The 23734-nt window shown below is 43.8% G+C and overlaps 1 long non-coding RNA gene across 1 annotated transcript in view; it reads right to left on the reverse strand.

Annotated features, from left to right (window-relative positions):
- The window catches only part of LOC311524814, a 144990-nt gene extending 123338 nt beyond the window's left edge, over nucleotides 1-21652 (reverse strand). Inside the window, exon 1 of the long non-coding RNA XR_014712622.1 lies at nucleotides 21562-21652. This is a non-coding gene — a long non-coding RNA (uncharacterized lncRNA). The remainder of the gene's footprint in view (nucleotides 1-21561) is intronic.
- Between the last annotated feature and the right edge of the window lie 2082 nt (nucleotides 21653-23734).

The following is a 23734-nucleotide window of genomic DNA, read 5'->3' on the forward strand; positions in this document are numbered from 1 at the left end:
GCAAGCCCCTGCCAATGAATAAGTTCAGTTTGTCTCCAAAAATCAACCTTGCATCATTGCCACATACTGGAGCGATGGTAGTCACTTCACAGCTAAGTTTCATAAACCCAACTTACAGCCTCCCACATATGCCTTCCAAATCCCTCACTAAACAGATGAACCATACACTGTTCTCTAAAGGCTGCAACACCCAGGCCTGAGCAAACCATCAAAGGAAGCCAATTCCACAGGCTAAAACTCTCTGCTACCAGACTCAGAAACTTCTAGTCTTATCCACTCTGATGGAACACAGCCAAGAAGGCAGGCTATCAGGGGGCTAGATCTCAGTTGATTGCTTTAAAGACCATCAACAATGAATTCCACCTGGGAGCCAGTACTGTGACAGTCAGTACAGGGCCTGGATAGCTGGAATAAAATGCTCCTGGTGCCCTGTCCCATTTAAAAGGCCAGCAGTTGCATTTTGCTCTAGTGAAGTTTTCCAAGTGGTCTTCCACAGTAACCTCCAGCAAAGACAGGCCAGACTGGAGGAGAGACAGGCCTGGTTAGCAGTGTATTCTCTCCAAAAAGCTTTTGAGTGTTGTTGGCAAATTTGACAATTTATGTAAATATGTGCCTGATGAAGTTGTACGGTGTTTCATATCCTATTCATCATTGAGCCTCATTAGTGATAAGCCATCATCACAAAGTTTGGTTCCAACAACCCCGAAAAGTTCAGATGCTTATCTTAACTATCAGACTGCTTTGGGTCTGCAAATGGAGACAGGAGAGCTCACAAGAATGTGTTTTCTTCCATAATTCTTGAATTGTGGCATGGTCTGGTCAACTCTGACGTGTTGTGAGAGCAGCATTTCACACTATGGATCTGGTTATCCTTTCCTTTACACTGATGAAAATCAGGAGTAACTCCAGTGAAGTCAGTGGAATTACCCCAGTATAAAGGAGACCAGAATCGAACCCAGTATTTCAAGACTTTAGTTCCCCATCCTGGCTGGAACCAGGAAGTGCAGAGAATGACAGAGAAATAAGAAAAGGAGTACTTGTGGCACCTTAGAGACTAACCAATTTATTTGAGCATGAGCTTTCGTGAGCTACAGCTCACTTCATCCGATGAAGTGAGCTGTAGCTCACGAAAGCTCATGCTCAAATAAATTGGTTAGTCTCTAAGGTGCCACAAGTACTCCTTTTCTTTTTGTGAATACAAACTAACACGGCTGTTACTCTGAAAAGAGAAATAAGAACAACACGGTAGAAAAGTTGACTACGCTTTTGTGAACCTCCAAAGGCATTTGGTTTTATATTTTGAGTGGTGGCTTAAGGTGGTTTCCCAGGCCACAATCCTGCAAACACCTACCTGTGCTCTTAATTTTTCAGCAAGCAAATCCCATTGACTTTAAAGAACTAATCATGAGTAAAGCTCAGCACGTGTGTAGGTGATTGCAGCAGTGGGGCCTTATTTTTTAAAAAAATTACTGCTATACTAAAATAGCAAGTGATAGTGAATATATTAACTGCACTGACCCAATTTTGATCTCACCCCAGTTTTCTTTTTATACAATTGCACTGACTTTCGGAGAGTAATTCTGGATTTACACAGGTGAAACTGAGATCTTGAATTGCGCTGGCTTTGGTCCATCTTTCCTTCGTCAGATCTATTACAATCTGGAAGGCTCATTTGCTATTTTTCATGATTGATACCCTCTTCAATTTTAGAGCATTGTTTTTCGATCCAAATATCCTTGGCCACCTTCATTCCTTTCTTGATCTTTCTGCCAATCTCTCTATATTTATCAGCTCCCTCAGTGCTGTTCTTATCTCTCTTGAGTTCTCTTCACACATTTGTAGTATTTCATTTGTGACCCAAGGTTTTGTCTTCTTACGGTGTTTCCCAAGGATGTCCATTGCTGCCTCATTCATTACAGCATTAAAATTATTGGTCATTGTTTCTACGTCTTCTTCTAGAGCAAGCAGCGGAGCAAATTTTCCGCAATCATTGCTTGAAATGACTCTGCAATGCTTCGGTCTCTAACTCTTTCTAAGTCAACCTTGATTCTGGTAATACTTCGGCCTGAGGATTTTCCTTAGCTGCAGCCAAAAGTTTAGCATCAGAAGGTCGTGATCGCTTCCAATATCAGCACCGGGGAAGCTCCTTGTTTTAGTTCTGTTGATCCCAAAACTAAATCGGTTTTGCACCATGATGTAGTCGATCTGACTGTGATGTAAATCATCAGGTGCATGCCACATTGATCATCTGGATGCTTTATGTACTCCTAATATTATTGCAAGAACCAGATTGTTATAGCCACAATAATCTCACCAATCTGCCCATGTGTCAGTACCCATTTTAGCATTCCAATCTCCCTGTACAATCAGGATATCTTTCTTGTGTACCTTATCGATGATGTCTTGGAGCTGATTGTAAAAATCTTCAATTTGCTCATAGTCTTAGTCTGTTGTAAGGGTGTAGACTTGTACCACTGTGATATTAAATGGTACTGCCTTTAGACAGATGGAAATAAGCCTGCTGGATATTGGGTAACATCCTAATACTGAATTCTTGATATCTTTATGCACAAGAAATCCTACGCCATTGACATATTTGTCCTCTCCATTATAATAGAGTACAAGGCCTTCTTCTATTAGTGCCTTTCCAAAGTTCTTCCATCTGACCTCAGAGATTCCTATGAGGTGCCAGGTGTATTGTTCCATTTCATACATGAGTTCTTTGAACCTTCCTATTTGTCTCAATGTCCTTAAATTCCGTGTGGCTATGGAGATGTTATATCTTCCATGGATCCTCTTTGTTGGGGTTACACCAGTGGTATACGTGTCAAGTCTGCCCTGGTGGGAAACAGTAGGTACAGTCATTATTAACCTGGGCTGTGACCAATCCACTATGGACATGGTTGACTTGGGCAAGTTTCTAACCTGGTGGAGCCCATCCCTCTCCAGGCAGCCCCCTTTTAGTCGCCTCTTACAACATGCAGAAGGAGCAGTGGGCATATTCTATCCCCGAACCTACAGAGGATGACCCAGCCCTTCTGCAACATCATCACCCAACACTCTGGGTCATATGAATATCTCCTGACAACCATGAAGAAACATAAGCTGAAGTGGTACAGCCATGTAACAAGATCATCCTTCAAGGGACAGTACAGGGGAAGAGAAGAAGAGGTAGACAGAAGAAGAGATGGACCGACAACGTAAAAGAGTGTACAGGAATGGACTTTGCAGAGACTCAAGCACTGACACACAATCGTCAGGGGTGGAGAGCATTGGGTGACAGCTCATCAATGATGGTGCTCCAACAACCAATGCAGCTATGGGAGTGGTGATGATGATGATGATGATGATGATCTGAGATCAAAATCAAGCTTCATGTACTGATCGCTTATAGATCACTGTACAATTTTCCATGCAACAGCTACTCAGAACTACAGCATCACATGTGCCTTTTCTCTTTCTTAGCTCTCTCCCTCCCCCAACTTTTTTTCTTGCTCAAAATCAAACAAAAGAAAAGAATTGCCCGCACCTATTCTGATGGCATAATTCCTCTTTGAGAAAGCTCTTCAAACACATGAGTTACTCTCTTGAAACACTGTTGCAGGCAAATGTCCTTTCTCCTAAAATATCCAAGCTGAAAACAGAAAAAATATCCAAAATAGTGTGAATGGTCCTTTTGTATGAGGCTTCTCACAGTTTTTTTTTAATCACTCTGTGGGTCTTGCAAAAGGTGTAAAATGCTCCCTAATAGATCGTTTCTACAGTGAAGTCAAATGTCTCTCAGCATAAGAGCTGAATGCTTTTATTATTCCCTGCAGAGCTGCAATTAGAATGGAAAAGAGATGAGAAAGTCCTTTATTGGGAAACTCTTATAGTTAAAAAACACAAAACTCTCCTCTAGGATACAGCTGCTGGGGAGTGAGGGGAAAAGGTGGGAATTCTCAGTGCATCACATTCATTCAACTGTAAAAGCATTAAAGGGCCACATTTTCCAAATTTGCCTCTAAAATTGGGGGAAATGCTCATGTTTTTGTACACATAAAAGTCATATTTTCAGATTTGCCTTGTCTGTCTCCTACGGGACATAGCAGGTAGATTTGTCTGCAATTTTTACATGCTTTTTCAATTTTATATTCTTAGATATGAGAGTGTGGCTAAGACATTTGTTATAATTGTTTATTTGTACTGCGGTGGCACCTACAGGCCCCAAGCAAGGATCAGGGCCTCATTAGGCAAAATGCTGTGCTCACCTATCATAAAAAAGACAGTTCTTGGTTCAGTGGGTTTACAATCTAAGGGCATGTCTCTGTTGCCTCACAGGTCGGACTAAGGGGTTGTGAACAGCAGGGCACACTACAGTGGTGCGCTATAACTCCCCCATGAGGACACTGCAAGGACAAACAAAGGTCTCTGTGAAGGGTTTGGCTCACTGCTGGCACCTCCTCATGGCCAGACATGGCATGGCAGCTTTCTCTCTGTGGGATCTGCTGCCATAGGACACTCCTCCTCTGTGGTGGCCTGCCTCTTCCTGTGACTTGGCACTCTGGCCAGGTCACTTCCACATGACTCTCCTTCTGGAGTAGTCCACAAACAAAAAACCAAAGGGAATTAACACAAATAAACTGAGTTGAGAGAGAGAGGGAGTGTGGGAATGCCTCCCTCTCAGGGTGTATCAGGATTAGGCCCTTCCTTCCCTCCCTTCTCTTTAGGCAAAGATTGTCAGAGAAGTCCCTGCCTTCAGTCAGCGCTTTCCACAGGAGCTGAGGGGTGAAGGCCTGTTCATTAACTTTTCTGGAAATCAAGAGCAACAACACAGTTTCAATCCAAATGACTGCTATTTTAGATCACAGGGTGAAAAAATCCCAAGCAAAGCAAGAAAGAATAAAAGTAACATTTCCATGGAAGTGTACAGTGGGGGTGTCTCACCAGTAACAGGCAGTATCCAAACTGAACCCAAAATGGTAGTTGCCCCTGCAAACAATAGACTCCACAAAATTTAGGAGTGCAACACAAGAGGAGGAAAAACATAGCAGTTACATTTGTTCCCCTCTCCGCCCCTTCATCTCCACCATTAGTGCTGGTTTTGTCTGACCATCTGTTGGCTTCTCACACAAATCTCCCCATGCTTCCTTCCTTGTTGCCTGAGATGCATGGAATGGCTTTCCTGAGCTCATCTGCAAGGCCACTATTCTCTCTGCACTTAGGTAGCTCCTAAAGGTCCACTTCTGTTGTGGCGTCTCTGGGAAATGGAGCAAGGACTGTCTTTTCGTTCTGTCCTTGTACAGCACCTAGCACAATTGGGTCCTAGTGCAGGACTAGGGCTCCTAGGCACTGTGGTTATACAAATAAATAATCATAAAAAATTGCTGGCTGAAAATGGCTGAGCTGAGGAATATATGGAGAAGAGTTCACATATCGTATTAAAAAAACAGCACAATCACATGTGCCCCTTCCCATGACCACTTGCCTTTCCATAGTGGGTTTCTTGTGACAGGGCTCATGCCTTCTTCTCAGTGTGTGGCGTTCGTAGCACATGGATCCTTTGAGAAGTTGATCCCCTTCACCCACTGACCGGTGTTTCATGAGTTTATGCCTGTGATTTGACCACTCATTCAATGGGAATTTGCCTCATACTTCTGCAGTGCCCTGAACATGCAGACATGAGGATTTTGAGATTGGGCTGGTCTCTCAGGCCATTGACTAAAGTTTTGGCCTAATCCTTCTTGCCTAATAAAGCAGACTGATTACTAGGGGGAGTTTATACCTTTCCATTTTGCTTTCTTGCAGTGACATAACATGGAGAGAATAAATGCACAACAACAGTAGAGGGCACATACATGGCCTATTGCAAGATGGAAGCACTGTACACCTGAGCCCAGTCCTGCCCCCATTGACAGCAATGAGAGTTTTCCCATTAACAGCAATGGGAACAAGGCCTGGGCCATATATTAATTAATGCTCATCAATGCCCTTGTATGACAAGGACAAGCATGCTTTTATTCTCCGTGTACTGAATGGGGAATCTGAGGCAGGGAGCCAATGTGATTTCCCAGTGCCATAGGGTGAGTCAGTGACAAAAGCCCTGACTCTAGATCATACAGCGTTTCTCTTGGGGGGTCTTCAAATCAGAGTACAGGGATACTCCAATCCCAAGATGTAAGGCCAACACTAACGTCCTTATTCAAGACCATCTCATCCCAAGAACTTTTAAGCCACTCCTCCTACTGAAATCAGTGTGAAATATGCTGCTTCAAATTAATGGCCTCCGGTTTCATTCTTGGGCAAACTCCAGTTGAAGTCAGGTATATGTCCTAGCAAGGACTGAGTAAAAACTGAATAAGGGTGTGCGGGATTTGATTCCTAATGAATATCTTGTACATGATCAAGAGTTTTACTGATTTAGATTGCCCACTATTTTTTTTTCCAATTAAGAAAAATTAATTTGTTGGGGGCGGGGGAGGCAGTGAATTCAGTTACCAATATTGGTTTAGGCTGTTTAGTGTTTGTATTCCAGATATGCTAACATATATCTCTTTTTTGCTGCTCTAGCCTGAGTAATAGCCATGTCTTAACTAATCAGAGCACCCTGTCATGGTAGCATTATTTATTTGTTTCTAAAATAACTGTATTCAGCATTCTCAGTGCTGAGAGATATACTGCATACAAATAGCAAAACTAACACGATACAATAGTAAACCAAATCTTTCTAGTGCAGAAGGAAAACCGAATTTTCTGATCATTCAATTTTCATATCATAGACCTCAAGTGTTGAAACTCTTAAAATGCATAAGGTCACCTCCTTTGGTTACTGACCAGATGTTAGGGTTATAAGTGAAAAATGTGAAGTGTCTATCAGGAGTTCCTGGCTCAGGTTGCTTATTCTCTTTATCTGAAGGATTTTTGAGGGAAAGTGTGTTTGCAATAAACATTTGATGCTTTGGTTTTATTGCTATTCCCCTCCCCATCCCATCTGAATTTTATGATGTGGGTTATCAAGGTCTTATCTCAGCGAGGCGTGAGGAGATACAGGACCATCAGACTTTAGGATAATTTACAAACATGCCTCTTCCATATTTTAGGATATGTGCTAACGATCAAATAACATGCACATTTTCTCCAGCCTTTATGCGGCTATGTTTCATTTATTCAGAAACATCTCGGGTTAGATACATTTGTTTAGATTAAAGCTATCAGCACTGGTTGTTTAAAAACATAGGCCATAAACTAAGTTGACAGGAAGGCACCATTAACATTCTTGTCTTTATGGCCACCCAGGGTCTGTAAAACTGACACACAGTTTGGCTAAAACTGGTCAGAAGTAACTTTGTTTACATTAAAGTTGCTACTACTTATAAATGCAAAACTCAATGCAACCTTAGCTATGGAACTGTAACTGGCACTTTCATAATATACCGTAAATATAGATGTTGTGTCATGCTCTTTCAGACAGAGAACCACATCATGATAGGTCCTTTAGCATAGCTAAGACTGAATTACCCTTGATCTGCAGAGCCTCTTTTAAATGTGGCAAGGAACAGTTATTGGGCTGAAGTGTAGTGCTAGACAAGAGCATATTCTTTCAACAGTCATGCTCTACTTACCTCCTAAACCTTGCATGCCAAAACTTTCTACCTCTCTGAAGCTCAGGAAAATTTGCACAAGAAGAGAAGACCAGTGAGATGAATGGAGGGTGGAGTGGATGAAAGTTGATAGAACATTTCAATCTTTCTAAATGCAGAATAGAAGCCACTGACGGACACCTGAGCATGAGATAAGTACGAAGCAGGAATGTGGACTTACAATGATTATGAAGAAATGAGAAATCATTTCCATTGCACACGTGGAAGAAAAGAAAGGAAAGAATCAGGAGATCTTAAAGAGCACATCTGCAAAGAACATGAGACATATTCTACCTGGGTAAAATGAGGTAAACGAGAAGAAAAAAGGATGGATGGACAGGGATCCTATGGAAGATGGAAAAAGTGTTATGAAGAGAGTGTTTCTCTCTTCTTAAACAATAAGGATCTTGAGAGCTATGTACTACCAGTCACAGGTGATTAACTAGATGAAACAGAAGGGAAACACTGGGCAGTGAAGAACAGAAAGGCATTTCTTTATGAATGAGGGAAACAAATCAGAAAGAGTGAAATACCCAAAAGACTGAAGAGGCTACAGAGGCAATAGGCTTGCCATGTCATAAGAAGAAGGGTTGGATTACACTGCAGTTGAATGGACACCAACTGGTAACAGATTTAGCTAAGGCCAACAGCAGAAAGGATGAGAGGCTGTTTGCCTTTATAGGATCTTTGTAGTAGTATTTGGCCCAGACAGAGATTCTTGGGGCCACTGAAATTGTGATGAATGATAAATTCATTTAATGTGTGTGTGTTTTTAAAGGACAAAGTAGGACACATTGAATACAGCACATGATGGGTGCCTAAAAACACCAAGAGCAGTCAGATACAACCCCTGAATAGGCCTAATTATGTTTCCTTTAGCCTGCTGTGTCTGTTCCTGAACCTTGAATGCAAACAGCTGATGGATGTTAGTAAGTTTGCCAGAATGATGAGGTTTAAACTCAGGGAGGACTCAATACAATGGTGTTATACTGCACCCCAGTGCCATTCTCCTCCAGCACAAGCCTTTTCTCAGAGTCAGTGCCAGAGTGACTAGCACATTAGAAAATTGAAATTCTGGTGACTGCACAGCTCAGGGGACAGCAAAGTCTCTCACCTTCTGCAGCATCTGAACATTTACTGACATGGTCCCTTTCAGGAAGCTGAATCAGGAGAAGTCCTGGACTAATGTTCCTATGCTTATGGGTGCCAAGTCACCAACAATTGGAAGGTGACAGCATCAAATTCCCTTTCGCCCCATGCTCCCTCTCATTCAAGAGTTGCATTTGGAAACTGAGGCTCACCTGTGCACCAGCCCCCATGAGAAACCTGATGGGGATGAAGAAAAGGAGGGGGAAAGGAACGGAAGGGAGGAGACTACCACGTTTTAAGCAGGGTAGAAATGGAGGAGGTGTGTGTGGGAGAGAGGACAATGGTGAAGAACAGGTTGCAACAAAGAGGGGAAAAGGAAAGACGAGACAGCAAAAGCATAAATAAAAGTGGAGGAAATGTCAAGTTGGAAAAACATCTTGTGGGAAGAGAGGGGGGGAAACAAATGAAACATTTTTAAAGAGGTGAAAAATTAGGTGAGGGAAATGACAGGCCCTGAAGAGAAGAGACATCAGGATATGGAGATGCAGAGGTGGAAAAGAAGAGGAAAGAATAGAGAAAATCTAATCTGGAGAGTCACTTTTATTTTATCGCAGGTTCATAGAATCATAGAATATCAGGGTTGGAAGGGACCTCAGGAGGTCATCTAGCCCAACCCCTTGCTCAAAGCAGGACCAAACCCCAATCAAAGCAGGACCAATCCCCCCCCAAAAAGCATTGTGGCAGAGGTGGGATTTGAACCCAGACCCCCAAAAAAGACTGGAGCCTTAATCCAGCACCTTAAACCACTCAGCCACACATGAGGGAATGAAGGTTGTTTTATACTGTACAACTTGATCGGTCTATGATTTAATGGTGGCTTGTTGGCAGGACAAGATCAGCAACAAGAATATTCATAGTCAATCCCAGCAACTGCCTCCATCAGCACAGGCTCAGTTTCAGCAGCTGTCTTATACAGACACATTATTAGGATGGAAGATCAAAGCACCTGTACCAACGAATGCTGCTACATGATCGATGATCACATGCTTACCAAAAGCTTCAGGGGTGCAATAAGATCACCAGTGATGGAAATAAACTGATTAGCCAGCAAGACCATCTTCAAGACCGAACTAGAGATGGATCTTGGTGGTGCTTCATCTGCAAGGATTTATCATGATAACAATCATGATGTTCACATCTAGCAACAAATGTACGTGCCCAGCTTGTCACATGGAGGGAAGGGCAGTCCTTTGTGCAACCCCAGACCCTTTGGGGACAGCCATGCTGCTGGCAGTGCTCTGTTAGCGCCTCAAGTAAAGTTGTGTTTAGGAGATCTCCGTGATCTTGACCTTGCTACAAAGTTTTAGAGTCTTAGAGCATGACATTGAAAGACTGATTTAACAAACATGATGCTGGTCACAACTTTGCAGCTAGGTTAGTCAACGATGGGTCACATTCAGCATTGTGTCAGCTAGTTATGATTAAAATCTGGCCCCAGACTTTAACAGAGCTACCACTGAAGATATAGTCCCATGATATGTCCCCTTCATGCACTCATTTTGTAATTCTATCATCAACAACAACACAGCAATAAACATCTGAGTAGATGGTATTCATGATTAAGTTTGGTCCTAGAAGACATTAGTTCTTCACTCATTTTCAAGCCAGGAAACTTGAAGCATGGTGGTACATTCTGCAGTTGAGTCAGCATTGAGCTACATGCATGTTCAAGCCCCATTTCTACTACCAGTGGTTAAACTCCCACTAACTTCAATGGCAACTGGATCAGGCTGTTGTCACAAGCACACTGGACTTTGACTGACGTCTGCACAATAATGATTGCTATCTCTGCTTTTGTCACTCTGTCTGCACTGAGTTACTCTTGGGATTGCTACAGCAGCAGAAGATTTTAGTGCTTTAACAACATGTTCAGTGGAGGAAAAGAACCGGGGAGTGGGAGGAAAGCTATCTGCAGTTTCTGCTTCCTCTGATGTTTCTTGGTTGATGTGACTGTCACCCTTAGCACCATCCATGTGCCATTCTGCAGGAGGTTTCCCTATGCTGGGTGGTTCTCTACACAAGCAGGACAGAGCAGAAAATAACAGGCATGGTGCTAGCATGACATGATTTATTGATGAATCAGAAGAATCCTGAAAAGGTGTTAACAGTGTGACCAATGGGCACCATATCTGGGACTGTGAATGTTATTCTTCTGCTTTTCCCTTTATTAATTCTTTTTGAGGATGAGTTTGTTTCACTCACCATTAGCAACTGGCAGAACAGCAGGACTCAAATTCTTCACAGAGATAAGGTGGAGCTTGTTATGGTTGGTAGGATGAGGCTGTTAATAAGCACTCAAACATAAGAATCTCTTCAATGACAGTACAACTATAGTGGCTGTAGTTTGAATGTACATTGAGTAACAAGTGAGGGTCTAGCAGTTCAGTTTGGATAAGCCCCGAAACAGTCAGATACTTCTCCAAATCCCTTTGGTCTGGAAACTAGCTTAGCAGTCTATCCAGAACAGTTTAATTCCCTCTCTCTCCCCCCACCCCCTAAGATTTCCCATGCTTCCTGGTTTTGGCTGGGACAAAAATACCACAAGAATGGTCTTTCTTGAAGTATTCCAGGAGTTTCATTTCCAATCCCACCTCAGGCTAGGGTGTGTCGAGGCAATACGAAAAGAAAAAAAAATATGAAACATAGCTTGATCATACCGAAGTCTGGATTTACTGATTGTGTATACTGGCTAAAGAGTTCAGCCACCACAGAAAACCGCTAGCCTGTCTCTCTCAATTAAATCCATTTCACAGCTAACAAATCCAATGGCATCTAACCTATGTATGCATTTCTAGTGCTCCCATCACCCTGGTCTCTGGGCACCAAATAATAAAATTGTACTAATTTTATCTGCAGAGGACTTATTCTACACTACTCCTTCCTTTATGTAAAAGTCCCATACAATTTCCTAAATACGATCCCATTACAGTTCTATAGAAATTAAATAAATGTTCTATAGAAATTACTCTAACAATCAAGAGAATTTCATACAGTCAGTAAGAAGTCAGTGAAGTCAATGGGAGATAGTGTCTTAGCACATCTGATACTCAGACCACTTTTATTTGTGGATATTGATGGAGAGGTCTACCTTGAGCCACCAAGTGTGAAAATGTAGTCCTTAGCCTTTGTCAGCAGGCATAGACTTTGGGCTTTTTGTATTAAATACTTGCAAACAGCTTTTCACTTTAAAAACCAAAGTAGCTATTACACACTTGCAAGAACTAATTTTCAGTCTTTTTATTTCCCAAAATATGGATCCAGAGTGGTGAAGCTGTTACAGCTGCACAGCTGTTACATGAGGTGACAGAGTTGTTACAATGTCCATGAAAGTGTCACATGTACTTACTGTAACCATTACACAAACAACATCATAATGGCAGGAACAGTTACAGTGCTAATGGAAATGTCAGATTCTTATCTGAAGTAATTCAGATTATTTGTACCCCTTGCATCACTTCATTAATATCAGGGCCATTACACTGTCAGTTACAGTGTTCCTCCTACTCCCACTTCCAATGCAATGGCTTCAGTGGAAGATCCTCAGGGCAGGCTGAAACTAGCCTATTTCAAGTCATACATAATACAATCCTAGTGGGCCCCAATCTGCATTGCCCTGCACTTTGTGCAGTCATTTACACCAGTGCAATGTGAGCACAGCGTGGATGAAAAACATTGCAATTCTGATTCTGGCCCACTTTGTAGTGGTGGATATAACTGAACAAGGTGCCAGGCAATGGAGAATCGGAGTTACAGTCTCCTTTGTGAAGCAGTGAAGTCCTTTCATTGGAGCCATTTAAAATAGAACTGGACCAACCACTCATGAATGCACTGTGCCTCACTAGGGGAGGGGAAAAACAAGAAACCCCAATATGTTCTTCCATCCTGTCATAAATATAAAGGGACGGGTAAACCCCTTTAAAATCCCTCCTGGCCAGAGGAAAAATCCTCTCACCTGTAAAGGATTAAGAAGCTAAAGGTAACCTCGCTGGCACCTGACCAAAATGACCAATGAGGAGACAAGATACTTTCAAAAGCTGGGAGGAGGGAGAAAACAAAGGGTCAGTGTCTATCTGTGTGATGCTTTTGCCAGGGACAGAACAGGAATGGAGTCTTAGAACTTAGTAAATAATCTAGCTAGATATGTGTTAGATTATGATTTCTTTAAATGGCTGAGAAAATAGCTGTGCTGAATAGAATGAATATTCCTGTCTGTGTGTCTTTTTTGTAACTTAAGGTTTTGCCTAGAGGGATTCTCTATGTTTTGAATCTAATTACCCTGTAAGGTATTCACCATCCTGATTTTACAGAGGTGATTCTTTTTTACTTCTATTAAAAATCTTCTTGTAAGGAAACTGAATGCTTTTTCATTGTTCTAAGATCCAAGGGTTTGGGTCTGTGGTCACCTATGCAAATTGGTGAGGATTTTTAGCAAACCTTCCCCAGGAAGTGGGGTGCAAGGGTTGGAAGGATTTTGGGTGAAAAGACGTTTCCAAACTACATTTTTTCAGGAACCCAGATAAAGTTTGGTGGTGGCAGCGGAAGTCCAAGGGCAAAGGGTAAAATAGTTTGTACCTTGGGGAAGTTTTAACCTAAGCTGGTAAAAGTAAGCTTAGGAGGTTTTCATGCAGGTCCCCACATCTGTACCCTAGAGTTCAGAGTGGGGAAGGAACCTTGACACATACATATTAGCATAATAGTGTAAAAGAATGTCTGACATACCCATGATGACTAATACCATGTGTTGTTCCCATTGGCTTTTTGAATGTTTTGTGTTTGTAGTTGGGGTGGGGGGCACTATTCTGTGTTTGCAATGGCAGGATAGCTATAAGAAAAATATATAATCCCATCAGGAAGAGTAGCCTACTGCAGAAATTGGGCTCTATTTAAGAATCAGAGCAATAACAACCCTGTCCTGCAAAAGAAGCTTGGTTGGTAATGCTCACGGTCAAGAAAAAAAAGTAACGGTTCCCAGAATTTCCACTTACTAGTGAGCCAACGGAAATGTTGCCTAAAAATAATAGACTGCAGAGTTTAACGTCATGTATTTAAGATAGTCTGGAAGAGTTTATTGTTTGATGTCTGTCCTATAAAATTATAGATTCAATGGACCAAAATTTATCCCTGCATTTCATGTTATCCCTCTATTTACACCGTAACACTTATGGCAGGAGTGAATTTTGCCTTTTGTTCCTTTTCTGATTTGACAAAACTAAAGGTTTTGCAAGACACAAACTTTTACATGGGAAGATGATGATGAGTAACTAGAGTCCTAGCAGTATATTGTGTGTAAGCAGTGTCAGGATGAGCTCCACCCTGACATCTGGTGGTGAGGTGTGGCAAGTTGTGGAAAAGAACTTCAGGGGCCGATCTCATTTGCATAGGCACACCCACCACGCCTAGAATGAGACCATAGCTGCCCAAATGGTCACTTTGGCTGCTGTGGGATCCCCAGTGTCTCTGTTATTGGGGCAGGAAGAATAAATTGTTATTACCCTGATTATGGGAACTGTGCTTGGAACTGTACGTGGCCTTTTGTTATGATGGAGGGATTCACCATCAACTAAGTAGCACTCGCTAGGCAAGGGTCATGGGTTCCAAAACTGTGTGAATGGAGAGAGGCTGGGGACAAGTAGTAGTACTTGGTGGCATGGGCCCCTTGGTGAGGGCCTTACATGCTGATTGCACTTCCTCCTCTCTCCACTGTGGAATATCAGAGCTAATTTTGATTTCATTAGAAGTCTAGTTATAGGCTGCTGAGCTCACTTTGGGCTGACAGTGCACCAGCACTGGGGCTCCCCTACTATAAGCTGAATTCACCTAAGAGCTGAAATCACTGAGTGTTGTGTTAAGTAGTGGGGGAGCCTGAAGATATATTGTGGAGCAGTTTGCGGGACGGCTGGTGAAGCAGTTCGACGCGGAGCAGTGTGTGGATGGCAGGAGCTGCTTGTGGGCCGTGGAGCTGAGTTCGTGGGGCAGCTGAGCGAAGGAGTTCGTGGGGCGGCTGGCGGAGCGGAGCGCAGCTGAGCGAAGGAGTTTGTGGGGCGGCTGGCGGAGCGGAGCGGAGCGCAGCTGAGCGAAGGAGTTCGTGGGGCGGCTGGCGGAGCGGAGCGCAGCTGAGCGAAGGAGTTCGTGGGGCGGCTGGCGGAGCGCCGCTATGGAGCTATGGGGCGGTCAGCTTCAGATCACGTAAGGTGCCTCTTACCCCCGTCCCATTTCCACCCAGGTTGGGAGGTAAAGCTCCGCCGATAAACTTTCGAACTCTGGGGCTGCCCTGACCAGGGACAGAGACTTTTGGGGCATTGGACTTTTGGGACTTTGGGTGATTTGGGGTTGCTGGACTCAAGAACCAAAGGGAAAAGGGCATGCCCCAATTTGCCTGGGGTGGGGTTGTTTTTGCTCATGGGTTGTGTTATGAATCCTGTTGGTGGTGTTTCCCCAACATAATGCCACATTGTTTCTCTCTGTTATTAAAAGACTTTTGCTACACTCAGACTATGTGCTTGCGAGAGGGGAAGTATTGCCTCTTGGAGGCGCCCAGCGGGGGTGGTATATATTTTTCCCAGGTCACTGGGTGGGGGCTCGAGCCGGTTTGCATTGTGTTATTGGAATGGAACCCCTAGATATTGAACCCGGCCCTTGTTGCTGCCAACTCTGACGGGCAGAAGGGTTACATGTGTAATAATATACACATAGCAGAGCTAGAAAGAGTGCAATAAACACAATGGATTATGCACTCCCATGTAATCTTCAAATATCTGACGTGGGAGGGGATTGCTGTTGGAAGGCTCTGTACGTTATTCAGAGAGAACTCTTAAAATGTGAAACAGGGACCATTCATACCAGCTGGGGAGGTTCTGTACTATTTGGATGTATGTGAACAAGCTATCGAGGTTAAAGCTAGAAACTAACTGCCCGCTGAAATGGAAATATTGTGGCCAGTTGCTGATCACTGATGTTGGCTTTGCAACGTGCACTATGACGTGCTATCATTAAATGTACATTTTTGTGTTTTAACTCCCTCACTGCCTCCTCTACCATATGGAAAATTTTCTGAGTAAATACGTTCAATAGGGACTAAATCCGAAGAAGTACTGAGCACCTGTAACTCGCATTGTCCTTGTTCCTTCAAAGCAGGGCACCTTTTGTGAAGTGCTGAGAACTAATAGGATTCATCAGTTTGCAAGACTGGTCCCAACAGGAATTGCAAAGTGCTCCACATCCATCTTGCAATGGACCCTAAAAGTTTGCAAAGTAATTATTTTTCAAAGGGATCATGCAATTCAGGAGGTCCAGATCCTGCAAAGCATAATCAAGTGAGAGGTACTTATTCAAGGGAGCAGTCCAATCTCACCCTGAGCAGATTGGTGTGGAAGGACACTATGTGAGTTAGATCATACTCAAAGAATGGTGCAGTTTAACTTGCTTATTATTATTATCCAGCTCACTCCCAGGCCAGAGCCAAGAGGGAAGGAGAGCACCCTGAACAGTCTGTCGTAGGTGCACAGAGGCCCTGATGCAGCAAAGCATATCAGCATGTGTCTAACTTCAAGCACGTGCTGAAATCTGATTGATTTCAGTGGAATTGAAGGCCATGCTTAAATGCTTTGTTGGACAGGGAATAGTGATGGGATTGCTTAAAGTGAAGGATGTGACTGAGTGCTTTGTTGTTCAGGGCTAGAGACCAGATAAAAATAAATATCAAAAACCCATGATATGATGAAAGTGGTTAGATTTTTCATCTATAAATAATTCGTAAATATTTTGCCCACTGCATGGCATTCTAGAGAGGCAATAGGACTTCCTCTGCATTCTTACGTGTTTGTTTTCCTCGCTGGTCCACCTACTGTTCTTGGATATGAAAACGCTTGAAAGGAGTGACAGGATAAGCAACTTCATGCCCGATTAACTCTTATGTCAAGATAGGGCTTCCAGCTATTCTGAACTACGTCCATTCCATGGAGGAATCTGGGGTCTCTCTCCTCGATTAGTGGGAGTGTCTTACTTGCTCTATCTACCTAAAACAGCTCAACTCTGAGACCATCACTGATCTGCCTTTCCACTCCACACTTTGGCTTCAGTGCTCTTTTAAGGCAGTTGCTTTCATGCCAAATTGAGGCAGCATCAGAACAGTAGCCATAACACAGTACAGGGCTGAGATTTTTTGTACTGGAAAGATATGCAGAGTATTTCAACCAGTGTGGCTCAGTACCACTGGGCTGTGAAAGCACTAGCAGGCTTGTCATTCTTTTCAGCAATTCAGCAAGTGAAAGGCAACAATAGGGAGACAAATTCAGTAACAAATAGCACTGTGCAGCATAGAACAAGCCACATGAGTCAATCACGATGGGAGTGAATGTTAAGACAAGTCTCCACACAGCAACTCCACTTGGGGGACAGTATTGAGTCTACAGCACACTCTTACTCATCCTGACCCACGGTTCAGGTACCTGCATGAGGCATTCTCGCGGGGGCAGGGAGTTACTCCCCATTGCTCCCCTGCATAAGTGCATTGTCCAAGTCATAATCTACTTTGCTGAAATCAAGGGATTATGAGAGGAGTAGGTGAGTAAGGGTGACAGAGTCAGACCCTAGGTGAGATTTACAGTGGAAGCAATCATGGGTAAGTCTGCATTGTGGTCCCAGCTGACCAGGGATTCATGAATTTCATAAACCTCATAATTAAAGCTAGGAGTTGTCCATGCAGTCAAACAGCTTGTGATTTCTGTGCTTTTTTTAGGAAGAAGTCAGTGAGCTGAGAGCCTGTCTCCTCTGACTCCCTGCATTGCTGCTGCTATGGGGCTGAACTGATAGACCATGGGGGAAGGGGGCATTGACCCTGGGCCAAGCAGATATTGTTGAGTTTCACATGCCCTGAACAGTGGTGAATCTCACCCAGTTACAGGCTTTTTAAGTGGATTTATAATGTAGTTAAATATCCTAAATATGTCTGTGTGGCTTTTATTGTAAAATAAAGGATATGCTAATTAAACTAGTGCAACCCATGCCATTGGGCACTTTCATGGTTGCTTTCCTGTCTTTCCACACAACAGGACTGTAAGGAGGTTTTTTTCCTTTTCATAATTAATTATGATACACCACTAGTCCTGACTGTAGGAAATCATCCCATGCTGGATCACTAGACCACATGGTACTGACCCTTGGCCAGCTAGGTATTGATGAGTTTCACATGTGGCAACATGAAAACTGGGCAACTTAAGGGAAAGATATTTAGGGCCAGACCCTTAGGTGTGCTCTGACTGGCCCTCCTATCAGTCCACAGTGCAGAGGGCATTTTCCCAGTGACCAGGGTGTGGTTACAACCCAGCAAGCCTCAGCTTCCTAGAATGGCCCATGGGAATTTAGAGCAGCTTTTACTTACACCAAGAACTGGACCAGCTTCATGCTCAAGGGAACATAGATGTAGCTTAAAGCCACATCTGTTTTCCTTGAGTTAAGCATGACCTTGTCACACCAGAGGATGTGGCCATGTGCTACATTCTAAGCAACATCTGTCCCAGATCTGGTGCCAGAGACAGCTGCTTTCTAGGACATCCTAAATTTTCAGGAATGAGAATTAAGCTCTACTTCATGTGGTAGGGAACAGCCCACAGTGAACAGCATGTGTGCATTGCAGAGAGTATGGATTGTGAGAATTTTCATTGGGAATAATGGCACAGGGCCATGGTAAATGTGTTAATAGTGCTGAATTATCTCTGGCTAACTGCACTAGTATTAACATATGTCGTCATGGCAATTTTACCATAGCAGGTTCGTGCTCTGACTAATATACCCCAATCCACTGGTTACTAGTGGGGTGGGCAGTAGTACAGTTGGCTCTGCTGGAAAGTATCTCAAGATTTAATAATGGCTCCATTGTCACATTCATGTTCTTGAAAAACGTGTTTTCTTGAGGCCTACTCCAGCACTCACTGAAGGCAATGGCCTCTGGAAAGAGGCCGTGTGTAATTTCTTAAACTATAAAATAAATAGAACAATTCTATAGTTTCTGCCCATCAGTGAGCTGTGTACCGTGGAGATAGGAAGCAATTATGTTTTCAGAGAGAGGGTAATGGCCAGTGTAGACTCAAATTCACCTTTTGCTTCTGATCAGTGCTACTGTCCATCCCCATTTTTCCTCTCTAGAGTATTATTTTTTTCTAAACCTGAACTGCATCCTACCACCTCAGTAGAACTACTCAGCCCACTTACCAGGAGAGATGGGTGACGACACCAAAAAGGAAGTTATCAACTGGATATCTGTGGCTTTTCAAAATAATGCCTTCACTAGTGATTCTTCCCCACTTGTGTTTGCTTTTTTTCCAAAGATTGGACATGCTTCTAAAAGAGCTGCCCTAGGAAATATTTTGGGAAAATTCTATGGCCTGTGTTATACAGGAGATCAGACTGGATGATCATGATGGTCCCTTCTGGCCTTGGAATCTGTAATCTAGGATACAGCATATGTGTTCTAGTCCATTTAGTGTGTAAGGACATCACAAATTCTAAAAAAGAATTCTGATTCCTTCATTTACACCCAGAAGCATAAGGCTCAATTTCCTTTGTTCTAAGTCACAAGATTGTCTACCAGTATTATTCATCCTCCCTAAAATTATATTAATCCAATGTCATTGAAGCCATACCAGTCCCAGGATATTAGAAGGATATTAGACCTGAAGGAGAGCTCTGTGGCTTGAAAGCTTCTTTCTCACCAACAGTAACTCACCTGGCAGTCCTCTGGCTATCAATCTCTGCTGCCTGGAGCTAGTCCTTTGGGGAAGGAGGGATGTTAGGACATGTGAAGAGGAGACAGTCTCTAAGAAGATTGCTGTTTTATGAAGTAGCCACAGAATGAAGATTTGAAAACCCATTTATCTCATCCTGTTAGTTCAGAATCACTGCCTGCCACCATCACTCCATGGAAGGTCCCAGTGAAATTAATGTGGGGCTAGCAGAGTAAGCATGGCTGTAGACAACTGGAGGCTTGAGGGGGTGTTAGCCCCCCCAGAATGTAATGATTGCATTAGTAAATAAAGGAAACTCTGTTTGCATTTATCTCACTTTATTAAAATTGGACAAATAAAGTCATGGTACAAAACTACTCATTAAAGTGATACTCAGCAGCTATTTCATTATTTTTTTAACTCTAGACCCTCTAAATAAAAAGTTGTTTACGTCCCTTGTAAGCTACTACTCAGTGAAAGTACAGCTGGCAGAATCAGGCCCTTACTTCAAGCCAACCAGAAAATTTTATTAGCATTTTGTACATTTCACAGATCTGTTTTCATTGCTAAAAGGTGGGCAGAGCATTTCTGCTGATACAATTAGTGTGGCACAGGATTGATCAGCCCTTCTTCTGGCTCATCCTTAAGCCCTGCCCCTCAAGGGTTTTACTTGGGCAATAGGGGAGAGAGGGAAGTTGCCAACCTCCTCTCCCATCCCCCAAGTTTGCTGCTACTGCAACATCGATAAGGGGCATGGGAAGAGAATCACCAAAGGTTTGGACAGTTTGAATAAGCACCCAGGCTTTCAAGTGCTTTATCCAATTCAAATCTTCAAACCTTCTGCCCACTAATGACATCAAATGTAAATTTGGGAAACATGGGTTTTTGGGTAGTGTGAAGTTTGCATGGAGAGCAGAGCCATTTAAAAAATCAGGGGACAGAAGCACCACTGGGAAGGCCGCATCTCAAGTGGCCAAAGGAAGAGAAGGGAGTACAACATGAAGCTTTGGTCCTACTCCTTTGTTGTTTGCCACATTTTTATTTTGGGGTGTAAGGGGAGAGAGGTGGTCTCTCATCCGAAAAGCAATTGAACAACTGAACAAAAAGCTTCAGAGTACAATTTGTAAGGCCCCCCCACAGTGATTTAGGTGCCTAAGTCCAACAGACTTTCAGTGAGGTAATGGGCCAGATTTTTCAAGGCATTTACCCCACAGCTAGGTGCCTGAACGCCTTTAAAAATCTGGCCCGTAGACTTCTGAGAACTAAGTCTCTTTGGAAAATGGGACTTCAGCTCCTCAGGCATTTTGGTGCTTTAAAAAATGTCAGCAACACAAAGAAAATAATTGTTCAATGTATTTGGAGGCAGAAGAATGATGGCTAATGGGGAAAGAATATGGGCTAACCTGTGTCCTTAGGCAGAGCCATGGGAAGGGAAACAAATCATACCAACCAAAGAGTAGCTTCGGGATTCTCTGTGCCACAGACAGACCCCTCTGGGCTATAACTCTCCTGATTCTTCCTTCCACGGGGAAGGTGGCCAGCAGCAGATTTTGATAACTCCATGCTGGATCAGCTGCACTAGTCAGTAGTAGAGAAGCCAAGGTTTTGCGTGTTACTCCCCCCACCTAGAGCAGGTGGCTGTGGAATCAGGTGCATAACACCTGTCTACACATCTGGGATCAAGAGTCAGGGAATCTAGGTAGAGGAGCAAGGGGGGGTTCTTAGTCCTTAGCATGGGCGCATAGCCCAGTCAGTCATAGCCTAGCCCTTTCTCTCTGCCAACAGACACTCCCCCCTGTTCTGAGAGCTGCTGCAGGGTAACAGCAACAGGAGATCCTGATTCACAGTCACCTGTCTGGTTGGGGCTTGAAATAAAAGTTTCTATGGCAAAATGGATTCTCCATCAGTGACAATTTTTAAATCAAGATTAGATACCTTTGTAACAACTCTGCTCTAGGGATTATTGTGGGGCAAGTTTCTGGCCTGCGTCACCCAGAAGGTCAGACTAGATGATCCCAGTGCTCCCTTCTAGCCTTGGAATCTATGAGCAACAAGTGCCTCAGGAAAAGTACCTCAGGAAAATGAATGGCTCTTCCTCGGCCTCCTGCCACACAATGTGAGGAGCTCTCCATTTCATATCCCAGGCCGAACGTTGGTCTTAATCAGCCCCGCCTCTCTTTACACCATCTGTACTACAGCTAGGCGGCTGCAAGAAAGAGATGGAAAACGGTCAAGAAAAACAATGTTAGCTCTCCCTTTGCAAGAGAGGCTCTGTTGTCTCTCTTCACAAACAACAACGCGAACATCTGTCAGCTCCCTTGGCTACAACAAAGGTTGCTATTTGTTGTGGTCATGGCAGTGAGCTTGCCAGAGCCATATTTTATCCAAGTGGTATATAAGCAAAATGGGGATGGGTAGCCTTGCCAAGATGAAAATCAATTTCCCCAAGCCACAAACAAAATTACCAGCAAAGATGAAACTTGGAGTTTAAGGTCCTTTAAAGCAGCACTGAATTTATAGTGGGAGTTGCTCCTGCCAACCTGAGCTAACAGAACAATGAGATATTAACTAGAGGAACCCTCTTCACAACTCAGTTACACTTCAAAGCACAACTCGTGAGGGTAGATTAATACCACAGGGATTGGCAGCAGGAAATCTTCTGACAGCACTGTAAATATCATTGGCATGTCTCAATTGTAAATGCTTCTCCGCTATGTAAACACCTGCAAACTCTAAACTATCTCTTGTAACCACTAAGTGCTTGTACATAGCACCCTGCACTTGTTTGCTATATAAATCATCAGTAAAGTGGCAGGGCTTAATTCACAAGGGGTATGTCTACACTACGGAATAAGGTCGCATTTATAGAAGTCGGTTTTTTAGAAATCGGTTTTATATATTCGAGTGTGTGTGTCCCCACAGAAAATGCTCTAAGTGCATTAAGTGCATTAACTCGGCGGAGCGCTTCCACAGTACCGAGGCTAGAGTCGACTTCCGGAGCGTTGCACTGTGGGTAGCTATCCCACAGTTCCCGCAGTCTCCGCTGCCCATTGGAATTCTGGGTTGAGATCCCAATGCCTGATGGGGCTAAAACATTGTCGCGGGTGGTTCTGGGTACATATCGTCAGGCCCCCGTTCCGTCCCTCCCTCCGTGAAAGCAAGGGCAGACAATCATTTCGCGCCTTTTTTCCTGAGTTACCTGTGCAGACGCCATACCACTGCAAGCATGGAGCCCGCTCAGGTAACCGTCACCCTATGTCTCCTGGGTGCTGGCAGACGCGGTACAGCTTTGCTGCACAGTAGCAGCAACCCATTGCCTTCTGGCAGCAGACGGTGCAATACGATTGGTAGTCGTCCTCGTCGTGTCCGAGGTGCTCCTGGCCACGTCGGCTGGGAGCGCCTGGGCAGACATGGGCACAGGGACTAAATTTGGAGTGACTTGACCAGGTCATTCTCTTTAGTCCTGCAGTCAGTCCTATTGAACCATCTTATGGTGAGCGGGCAGGCGATACGGACTGCTAGCAGTTGTACTGTACCATCTTCTGCCAGGCAGGCAAGAGATGAGGATGGCTAGCAGTCGTACTGTACCATCTTCTGCCGAGCAGCCATGAGATGTGGATGGCATGCAGTCCTTCTGCACCGTCTGCTGCCAGCCAAAGATGTAAAAGATAGATGGAGTGGGTCAAAACAAGAAATAGACCAGATTTGTTTTGTACTCATTTGCCTCCTCCCCTGTCTAGGGGACTCATTCCTCTAGGTCACACTGCAGTCACTCACAGAGAAGGTGCAGCAAGGTAAATCTAGCCATGTATCAATCAGAGGCCAGGCTAACCTCTTTGTTCCAATAAGAATGATAACTTAGGTGCACCATTTCTTATTGGAACCCTCCGTGAAGTCCTGCCTGAAATACTCCTTGATGTAAAGACACCCACTTTGTTGATTTTAGCTCCCTGAAGCCAACCCTGAAAGCCGTGTCGTCAGTCGCCCCTCCCTCTGTCAGAGCAACGGCAGACAATCGTTCTGTGCCTTTTTTCTGTGCGGACGCCATACCAAGGCAAGCATGGAGGCCACTCAGCTCACTTTGGCAATTAGGAGCACATTAAACACCACACACATTATCCAGCAGTATATGCAGCACCAGAACCTGGCAAAGCGACACCGGGCGAGGAGGCGATGTCAGCGCGGTCACGTGAGTGATCAGGACATGGACACAGACTTCTCTGAAAGCATGGGCCCTGCCAATGC

The sequence above is a fragment of the Lepidochelys olivacea genome, assembly GCF_965140295.1.
Source record: "Lepidochelys olivacea isolate rLepOli2 genome assembly, chromosome: 8".
NCBI classification, from domain to species: Eukaryota; Metazoa; Chordata; order Testudines; family Cheloniidae; genus Lepidochelys; species Lepidochelys olivacea.